Below are 11,301 nucleotides of genomic sequence, written 5' to 3' on the forward strand. Positions count from 1 at the left end.
AATCAAATATTTTTGATAAGCAAGGGTGCCTTTTCCAAAATTGTGAAATGTGTGGACCAAGGGTCAGGGGTTCATGTGTGGTAGTGGCACTGTACTTATTGCTTAATATTACTGATTAGTCGAAATGGATTTTTTTTGTTCCCATACTCAGTCTATGGGTATTAAGTAACCAAACTAAACAGGCTAAGCGTATAGTAACGACTAGCAATGGTACCTCTTTCAAAATTGTGAATGAAATGATGTCTAGTTTAAAACATGAACCAAATTCAATCGTTGTAAAGTTGTTGCATGATGCTCAGGTGACCTATAAGGCCCATGGGCCTCTTGTCAAAATATCCAAAAAGACGTTAATGAAGAAAGAAGACCGATGTTTTTATGTTAACTAACTCTCCAACTCAAATCTACGATGACTACCCGACACGTGATTCTTACTCCACTCTGGCACTTGATCCAATTTCTGATCCTTTAATTTTGGGGTCCGTGTTTCCTCTGCTACCGATTGCTTTTATTTCAATGTCATTTCAATATCGACAAGTGGACTATAAAGCTTGACAATCGTTCGTTATCTCCGTATTTATAACTATAAATAGATGGGACACCAATTTATCAACAACAAAAAATAAAAGATGGCATAAAACAGTGCATCGTTTACACATTCGTTTAGTCTTCAGTATCTTAAATGAATGTAAACTAGTGTATTACATAAAATGAAAACCATTGCTAAAGGTGAATTTCAAGTTTGTTGTAGAAAGTATTGATAATTAAGTCAAACGAGTGCTGATTTCCTTATCTACCTACTTGTCCCTTTCACTTCCGAAGATTTTGGACAAAATGTCGCCGAAGCTTATTTTCATTCTCTGTTGTATAGGTATGGTGACTGTTGACCGTGTTTGTTTGCACAATGTGTACCACGTAATCGTAGGTTAATACATTGTCTTTTTCAGGAGTAGTAATAAAGAAGTCTGAGGAACAAAGTGTGCAAGGTTTGTTTAATATCATTGTTTAAAGTGAAGATTTAACAGAAAAAGAATGTTGAAAACATTCTCAACTGCATCTTTTTTTCAAATGGTTCGAGGGACGATTTTCTCAATCAATTTGATATTAATTTTTATATACTCGTAGATATCCTGAACATCATATCCGGCGCAAATGCATACGCGGAGTGTTCACGTATGTACAAGTTTTAATCAACTGAAAAATATACTGAACATTTTTTTCCAATCATGATAAATAAAGTATCTCTTTCCATTTTAGATATGACCACACTAATAAAATTGTGGCAGACAGTCCACCATCAAAATGGTCTGTATTATTTTACAAAGGACCCTTTACATATATAAGCCAATATTAATTTTTAGAAGCAGAAAAATTAGATATGAGTATCAAATCATATGAGTATTTTTCTTTTTTAATTTAAAGCTTTACAAACACTTTATGAGTATATTGTTGCACACATCAATTCTCCGAAGAAGCCATGCTGTATTCAAGGTAAATGTGACATCTTGAATTATATGGAAAAGTTGGAAAATATTTACATTCATTTCTTAAATTTTCCCATTTATTATATGAAACAAAAAATCTACATACTTGTTCTGGTGGTATTTCGTTCAAATTGAATAAATTATGATTTAATTTAGATCACATAAGGTAGTGCAAAACTGTTACATGTAGTACAAAATATTTTTAAAATTTCTTTTTTGTACTTTGAAATTTCGTTCGCAGATACAAATTTCTTTTTAATGAAGATGCTAAAAAAAAAAATCAACCATACTCAGTCTGGTTTTTTTTTGTCAAAATAGTTTTAACTATTTATCCCTCTAACAGGAAGGTTGAATCGAACATTCGAGAGAATGTGCATTGTTTGAAAATTATTGGATAATTTACAAATGGTTGTGATGTTTCTTAAATAGATACCTTTTGATATTATTAATCACTTTTTAGACTTACTGAAAATGGCTAACTCACATTATCTCTAGTCTTGATAGATCATGAAAGCCTTGTATTAAGGTGTAATATCCCTCTGATAAGAGAGATAACTTTCCAAGTAATTTAATCCAAGCAATTCAATAAATTGTCTAACCAGAGTTTAGTTATGAGGACCATTATACATGTATAGTCAACTGACTCAAATCCGAAATATGATACAAATATTTATTTCTATTTCCAAATTGGATATTATTAATTGCTTATATTAGTGTACATAACACATTTATACTCAGTTCCTTTTAAATTGCAAAATATTGATATTCATGTTTTTCTTTAACATAAAACTAAGAAGTAATATTTATTTTCATGCAATAGGTGTTATTTCTGACGCACTGGAAGCTTTTCAAGGTGGATTGTGGTGGATCCCAAATAGTAATATTAAATACTTGATTATTTCTCAACAACATAAGTCTGTGAAATTTAAAAAAAAATACAACTGTAATAGAAAAATACTTCTTTCATTCAAATCTTCATTATGTAATGATCACATTCAGTGAGAAGAATGAAAGAACGTGTAGACTACAGTGGCCGACGTTGCAAGGAATATCTCATCTCCCTGATGGAAAGTAAGTCCATACAATCACAATGCAGAAAGAATCTTTTCACATTTGATATTAATCCGAAATTCTACCACGATTATTGACAAGATCAAAGAAAAGCGGCGGACATTATTTTCCAATAAATCACGAACGTAATCAAAAAATTATCAGATTAGAAACACGTATCAAACCTGAACAATTCAAATACATATTTGGCTGTAGTATGAAATACTTGTTTACACCACATCGATGTGTCGTCTTTTGCAGTACAAACACTGTAAATTGCATTAAGTTGCTGATGAATGTCGGTTTTTATATCTAAGCGGGGCTATTCCACGGACCTCCATACACATTTAAACACATGATTTTAGACCCAATAGAGCAGTAAAAACAGGAACATGATTTTGTTATTGTATATTCATTAAAACTAATCAATACGTATACGGAACAAATTTGTAATTTTTGTCATCTCCCTCGGGAGATGACACATTAAGTTTATGCCGGAAGTGAAGTCCTAGTGTAAGCCTCCATTAATCTTTCGGGAATCCTCGATGTTTTACAATATCTAAGTGAGAATCTACACAAGGAGTTCCAAGTAGGTGTCATAACAGTATTACACTTTGGTTCACGTCAAATCATGGCTGACGAAAAATAATCCCGGAATCTTCCCTTCCGATTCGGGCATTTTGATACGAGACTGGAGCTGAATTTTTTTATGAGATGAAAAACAACATGTAAACTTCCTGTATTGACCAGATTTATTAAAATTTAGGGCGTGCTGATTTTTCTATATACTGTCAAGAGTGGGGAGTGATTAGGCCCTGGACTAGATTTTCAAGCACCTGCTCGACTTCGACCGAAACAAACTTGCGTGCCTTGCTGGATGGCTATGTATTTTTTGGTACTAAAATCTTTATAAAGAATGGTTTTACAAGATCTGAAAAGGAAACTTCTCAGAAGTTTGTTTTGAATTAGTTACATCTACTCAAACTTGCGCAATTTTGGTAAGAATATATAGCAGAAATTAATACTGTTGTGACACCTGCAGTAAAACCGAATTTTGTACTTAGAAATATTGTAGTCTAAGAATTAAGGTTTTATTTTGTGAGTTTAGACGGAAAATGAGAAATAATGGCATTTTTCGGCCGTCATTGCTGTTCGTTCATGTTTAATGGAGCATAGAAAATTAGTCCAGATTTCCTCTAAAATAAATTATGTTGGCCACACCACGGCCTGATTTGGATGTATCGGGTTGAGAGAAATGCATGAAATTTAGAGGACAGCTTAAAAAATACCTTGCCATCACACTCGTTAACATTATTTACTCATGGTTAATTTTAAAATCTATAAATTAAAAAAATTTAGACCACACTCGGAGCAAAATAAAAATTCTGAATATGTGTAAATATCGGTTTATTTGGAACACATTGGTAACAGATAGAGAAATCCGGTTGGAAAAAACAATTATTGAGGCAAATCAATCGTAATTAAGCAGAAAACACTTTAATATTTCAATAATATTTATTTTTTCGATGCCCATTTTAACCCCACCCCCCAACCTTATGACAAAAACTATTTCTTTCGCCCTATTATAAAATGCAAACTTATTTCGAACAGTTTTTCATCCTCATGTGAATCAGTATGCATCCATTAAAAAATCAAAACGAAAAAACCGCACAAGTTTAACGCGCAAGATCATTACATACAGTTCAACTTTTGCCATATTTTTAGAAATCCGTGTTCACCGCGAAGCCCCCTGTCACAGAGTTTTGCCCGTAATTTTCCTATCTTGGGATGGATTTTTATGAAACTTGGTAAATACATTAGATAATCATCATAGATCGGGAAAATAGCAATATACCGGCAAGGAAAAAATTTAAGTTTAATTGCAGGTGTCATAACAGTATTACACTTTGGTTCACGTCAAATCATGGCTGACGAAAAATAATCCCGGAATCTTCCCTTCCGATTCGGGCATTTTGATACGAGACTGGAGCTGAATTTTTTTATGAGATGAAAAACAACATGTAAACTTCCTATTGACCAGATTTATTAAAATTTAGGGCGTGCTGATTTTTCTATATACTGTCAAGAGTGGGGAGTGATTAGGCCCTGGACTAGATTTTCGAGCCTGCTGACTTCGACCGAAACAAACCTGCGTGCCTTGCTGGATGGCTATGTATTTTTTGGTACTAAAATCTTTATAAAGAATGGTTTTACAAGATCTGAAAAGGAAACTTCTCAGAAGTTTGTTTTGAATTAGTTACATCTACTCAAACTTGCGCATTTTTGGTAAGAATATATAGCAGAAATTAATACTGTTGTGACACCAGTAGCCTGTAAACTGGTTTTCTTTTAGAAGAACTAGCTTAGAAGTGTGTGATCTACTTTCGGTTTTGGCCTATTTGAAAGCGAAGAAAAATTTAGAAAAGAAGTACGATGCAATATTGTCATTTCTCTCGAGAGATGACACATTAAGTTTGATTTTCCGGATGTGAAGCCCCAGTGTAAGCTGCCATTAACAGTCGGCAATCCTCGGCTGAATCCACTGCTCTCAGTGCGAGGTCACCCGAGGAGCACCGAGTTGATGCCATTTTCTAAATATAGAGATGTAAACAATGAGCGATCTACTTTATTTCTATCGATAAAGAAAACAAGCTGCACAGAAATCAGAGAGTTAGACACACACAAACGCCTGGGTGGCGGAGTCCTCAAAATATACAGTACACTGTATGTTCTTATATATATCTCGTAGTTTTTCTTCGTGAGCACGTAAATGATGATCAGAACAAGATAGAATCTTCTAACTAGGTCAGCGCGTGTGTAAATATGCTCTGTAGCGGAGGCGTGGATCCAAGAATTCACAAAAAAAAAAAACAAAAAACAAAAAAAAAACAAATTTATTTTAACATTTACAAAAGTAATCGCGTTTAGTGATATGAATTGAAGCTGAAAACTTTAATTTTTTGGTACTTTTATCAGGTCGTTTACTAGGGGCAGGTAAATGCAAAAACTGGTCTTCAACAGGATACTGTAGTGATTCTATAAATTGCCGTCATTCTTCTTAAATAATACAAGGCTGTTTCAGCAAATGTATTATGAGTAAAAAAAAAATCATACATTAAAAGCACAAGTTGTAGGCATTAACATAAATATCTGTAACATACTACAGATATTGGAAGATTGATCACAATCAAAGCTGCAAAGAATCTTAATGAGCATTTTTTGCAAGTCTAATCTATTCTTTTGAAGGATTTATCATGTTTATAATTAAAGAACTTGCAATCAAATTTTTTATGCAGTTGTAAATTGCATTAATGGCAAAAAAAGTCATCAAATCACTTCTCCTATATTACTGAAATGGAGCCAAAATTATAATACAGAATTGTTTATTTTTAGTATGCAGATAAAGTTTTCTCTAAAACATAACACAGGAATAAAACGCATTGCACGTGAATTTTGACGATCACTATAATGGCACAATACTGTATTCCTAAAACAGCCTAAGTTCAGAGTTGGCAAATTAGGACTCTTTTTTTTCAGATAATTTATAAATGCTTAATTTTATGTTAAATGTATTACTTAACTGTATTTAAAAACATGTGGGTGTTATTTCTTTGGATAAGCTATATAAAAGTGTGTAAAAGTAGATTTGATATTGTATGTGCTTTCAAGTTAATTACTTTGATGGCAGTTTTCTCTATCCTATGCTATATTTCGACAGGGCCTTGTGCATGTGCTTATATTTTATAAAGCGTTAACAGTGGCGGATACAGGAATCTTGAAAGGGGGGGGGGGGGTTCAGGGTAGGGGCCTACAGCCTCACACAAAAAGTGAATTATGAAATCTTATGTATATTTTGGACACAAAAAGGGCGAACCTGCCCCCCTTCAAATTAGCCAGTGCTGTTAAAAGTTAAAATTCTGAATAGTAAACTTTTTTATGTAAGTTTAGTTCATTTTCCCCTTTATATCCCATGGGTGTTCGATGGGCATGTCACTTAAAGGAATGAGAAGATTAAGGAAAATCTTTGGAAAGGAAAGGGTCTGAATTATAAAGTTAGCACTTTTGTCTGCTGTCAGAGTAAGAAGCTGTAAAATACGTATATGTAAGGTCAAAAGGAACGCTAAGGTTTTTGTCCAACTTCTTGTATAAAAAATGCTTACAAATTTTTCGAATACTGCTTAGTTGTACAATAACAATTTCTAAATACATTAAACAAAAAAAAGTTGTAATAATAAATTAAAACATATTTTCACGTAAATTTAGAATTACAGACACGTGTCGCCAGAGAGGGTACTTCTCCATTTATTTAAACTTGACAGTGCTGAAAAAAAGTTACATTCAATTAACTTTTTATTCTGTGACATAAATGAAGCCCAAAGAGATGACATTTTGGGCTTTCTGGAAAGCCAAACTTGTTTAAAAGCTATTTTTATTGCAACGAAAGTTCAAATCTTCTGCATTCCATACACAGGTAATTAAACAAATTTTCCCTCTGGTGTTAAATGGAACAGCGTAATCGAGACATGGTGACTTAATTCGTTTCCCTATAGAGGAAAAGATCAGCCGTATTTAAGCGATTTCAGTAAACATGGTAGAATAAAATAAAGTCCTTGTTGTCGTGAATGACGCAGGATAACCTCCTCGGTCTGGAAATGTTGTTTTCAAATATAAAAGCCTCGGCTTTTATCTTTCAAACAACATTTCCAGACCGAGGAGGTTATCCTGCAACATTCACGAAAACGCGGACTTTGTTTCTTAATTAAACGCGTAACGCCAGCATATAATTTCTGAGTCACTTGATATAAAACAGCTACAATGATCGTCAATTTTAAAATGCATAGCTTCAATGGGAGTTCATCGAGTATCGCATCTCAATCATAATACAACTGCTCAAAGCCACCCACCACATACTTATAAAACAACAACCGTCAAGCCAACAACAACTACCTCCGTCAAGTCAACAACTACCTCCCATCAAGCCAACTACTACCTCCATCAAAATAACTACCTCCACAACAACACAAGCCTTGACTACCACCCAGCAAACGGTCCATAATACAACGCTTACAGGTAAAGATCCAAGATTTAGCTTTGAGGGAAAATTATAGTCAGTCTTGGTGGCTAGCTAAAGGCTCATATCAGACAGAAAGAGTAGTTGCTAAGAAAACTGCAATGAAAGTTTGTTATGTATGGTACGGACACATACATGGATAAATCGGAAGTTGGCATCGGGTTTAAACAAAAATGTATAACATCATATGACATGCCTTAGCGAAGAAAATGAGATGAGAAAACGGCGACCAAAAATTTGTTACGGACAGAAACACAAAGGTAAAACATAGAATAAAAAGGTGCAAATATGTTTACGAGTTACTGTGTCACTTTGTACATCACACAAGATGTGTTTGTGAAACACTGATGTCCCCATATGGCGGCTTAAAACTAGGATGAAATTTCTAAAATGCAACTCCAAGGTCAAGGTACCAGATGGTCTTCTCAGAAGAAATACACGTAAAATATTTTCTCCCATTATTTCCCGAACATGTTCATGAGTACAGGGCGGATGTGACCAGTCGGCAAGGGATTCTCACTTCTCCATGGCACCTGATCCCACCTCTGATGTTTTAGTGATCCGTGTTTGCTCCGCTCCTGTTATGTAGAATATAATGTTTTTGAGCTCGAACACTGTTTGTTATCTCCCGATATTTCAAGAAAAACTTCCTTAGTACCAAATGTTCAAAAGTTATTTCAAGGTTAACATTTGTGTGGATCAACCTCTAAGTTCTAAATTGTTGGTATCCAAAGAAAAAATTTTCATAAGGAATACACCTATGCAATATAAAAGCTTTAGTTCTAACGGTTCAAAGGTTATGGTCAAGATAAAGATTTTTAAAGAAGCCCAAATCCAGGTAAATTAAAAGTTAACTTTTTTACTGAATTAAACGTATTGTCACAAGGAGAATTTCTGTGAAATATGATTGTCCTAGTACATGTACTAACTGTTCAAAAGTTATAGCAAAAGAGACTTTTTTTAAAACTAGGGTCAAACGCCATGGTCAAGGTCAAAAATTTTCAAACCCCATAAAAGGTCTTGTTAGAGTGAATACGAATGAGAAAAATGAAATCCCTAGCACCAAGTATTCAAAAGTAATTTTTTTTCCCATTAGGAATGCACCAACGAACACTGTCCCACTCACTCAAAAGTTATGGACAAGGTTAAGTTTTGACGTACAGTCAGAAAGACAGACGAACAGTGCAAAAACTGCCTACCCCCAATCTTCGATTACGGGGGCATATTTATGTCTAGATTAATATAGAAGCTAACGTTTTTATGCTTCATGTTATTGAGTGTTCATTTTCGTCTTCATGTGCGCTTCACAAGCTGCAACACACAGGCACTAATTTCTGTAATATTTTTTTTTATTATTCCATCGTACAAGATGTCTGTGAAACAATGATGCCTCGTATGGCAGCTTATGGCAAGAGTCAAGATTTATCAAATGCAAGTTCAACTCCCAGGTCAAATTGTTGGTATCCAATGTAAGGTCACAAGGAATACCGGGGTACACTGTACACCTGTAAAATATGAAAGCCCTTGTATGAACGGTTCAAAAGTTATGGTCAAGATTAAAGTTTTTAAGTGGGTCAAACCCAGCACCGAGGTCATGAGGTCAAATTTGATGGTTTCCAAAGAGAGATCTTCCCCAACGCACACACTTTTTGATGCAGTATGGGAAGTTTAAAGATGTATGTATCAAATAGCATTTTCGAGTTTTGAATGTCACAAGTTTTCAGTAAGTTAAACATCTATTAATTGCTGCCCCAACACCTTTAAAACGATATAACGTCCCCGAGATTAAACTTTGTCGAAAAAAACTCTGAATATAACCTGGCAACATTTTATTTAAGGACTTTTATATTCAACCTTTATACCCAATGAGACCTTATAAGGGTAGCAATATTTACATTTTTTCATGGCTTTATCACGAAGTTTTATCTACTACCTTAAAAACGGAATAACTTGGACATGAATTGTATAAGGGATTCAAAAAACACATTCACTCCTTTTTTTTTCCAAAACTAGGTATCCGCTGTCCTTCCTGCGACATGAATTTGAATTGTGTTTGGTCTAACGTTTGCCAGATATCTACACAGAGCTGTTTAGTGCGATCATTCCCAGGATATCCATTTTCTACTCACTGTGCAGAGGCAAGTATCGCTGAAATTGGTTCTTAGTGGAAGTTGTTTTAGCTTAACATCAAATCATGCGCGTAGCATCGTCAGGAGGTTGTTCCTTTTTTCAACCATAATTATATAATCAAAGAAAAACTATTTCTTAAAAGGCCGTTTATCTTCCATAATTTTTCGTTGGCGTACCGTAAATCTGGAAATTTTTGCTGTAGATAATTTTTTAACAAATTTGCGATTTAATTGCATTCGCAAAAATATTTTTCTTAGAAATAATTCAACAATAAGAAAATGTAAACAAAGTCGTGGTCATTCGCAAAATTTTGAAACGAAAAAATTAATCAACAGCATTTTGACCCAGATTCGCAAAATAAAATCGACGCAAAAATTTCAAGACTTACGGTATATAGTCAAATAAGGATAATGAAGAAGAGCTAGTAGTGTATGAAAATTTAATTCTAACAGAAGATTCACCATAAACCACACATAAGGATTTTCTGATCTTAAAGGGTGGTGTTTATTGGCTTTTTGTAGTCAGGTATTTTCAGGTCAGATGAAATTTGTTTTCTCTTACAGGTCTCCCATTTCCAAAACGATGCTATGTTCCTGCAAAATACTCTACATGTAAATTGACATAATGAGCATACTTTTTCTCTTTATTTTCAGAGACAAGACTGCTTACTCATGAAGCAGCTCGCTTCGAGCGGAGAAATATATTGTTGTGATGACGAATCCTGTATACACAAGATTTTAGGAGTGTGAGACGATGTTACTTGAAAGAATATTTGTCTGAAATCTTATTGAGGCTATAACGGTTAACTTTTGTAATATTACAAAAAATGACTTTTACAACCATTTTACCATAACTTACATTCACTTGTATTTTTTGTGACCCAAGGGCCAAGTTTGAAACATTAAAATTAAAGTGCAAATGAATGTCTCGTCCACTGTAGTCTCCATTTAACACGTTTAAGCTAGACGATGCTAAAGATACATCTGAAATAAATGATCGTTTGTAAATAGATTTGATAAAATGCGATGTTTTTTTTATTTTCTACCATCATGGTAGTTTCTCATAGAGACGAATTGTTTCCTGTTGGTCGCCATATTGAATGTACTGTAGATCATTTATTTTTCGCGATATTAATTTTTGTGATATAATCCGTGACTCTATAATTAATCATGATACTAGCAAGACAAAATTTTCACGAACCGTGGTTATTTTCTGTAAAATCTTAAGGAAAACTTTTTCGCGGAATAAGGTGAAAATAAAGTTCTCGCGAATAAAAAGTGATTAAGGTATTTCCCTCCTCGTATGTCATAGGTTTTTGCAAAAACTTATTAATTTATATTTATACCCAATAGAACAATTTCTTTTAAAAGAATGCTTTTCAAAAGGTGTAATGATAAATATTGTAAAGTAAAAGAAAATAAAAGATATATATTTTCTTTATTTAATCAATTATTCAATCTTTAAAAAATGTTGACAAAGTAAAAAAAATAAAAGATATATATTTTCTTTATTTAATCAATTATTCAATCTTTAAAAAAATGTTGACAAGGGCAATAACACTTTCTAAGG

The 11,301-nt window shown here is 33.7% G+C and overlaps 1 pseudogene; it reads left to right on the forward strand.

The window, feature by feature from the left end:
* Window positions 1–1,125: 1,125 nt before the first annotated feature.
* Window positions 1,126–10,614, forward strand: LOC134239869 (uncharacterized; annotated as a pseudogene).
* Window positions 10,615–11,301: the final 687 nt, after the last annotated feature.

The sequence above is a fragment of the Saccostrea cucullata genome, unplaced genomic scaffold (genome assembly GCF_032062105.1).
Source record: "Saccostrea cucullata isolate Sc308-1 unplaced genomic scaffold, CSIRO_AGI_Scuc_v1 ctg17641, whole genome shotgun sequence".
NCBI lineage: Eukaryota > Metazoa > Mollusca > Bivalvia > Ostreida > Ostreidae > Saccostrea > Saccostrea cuccullata.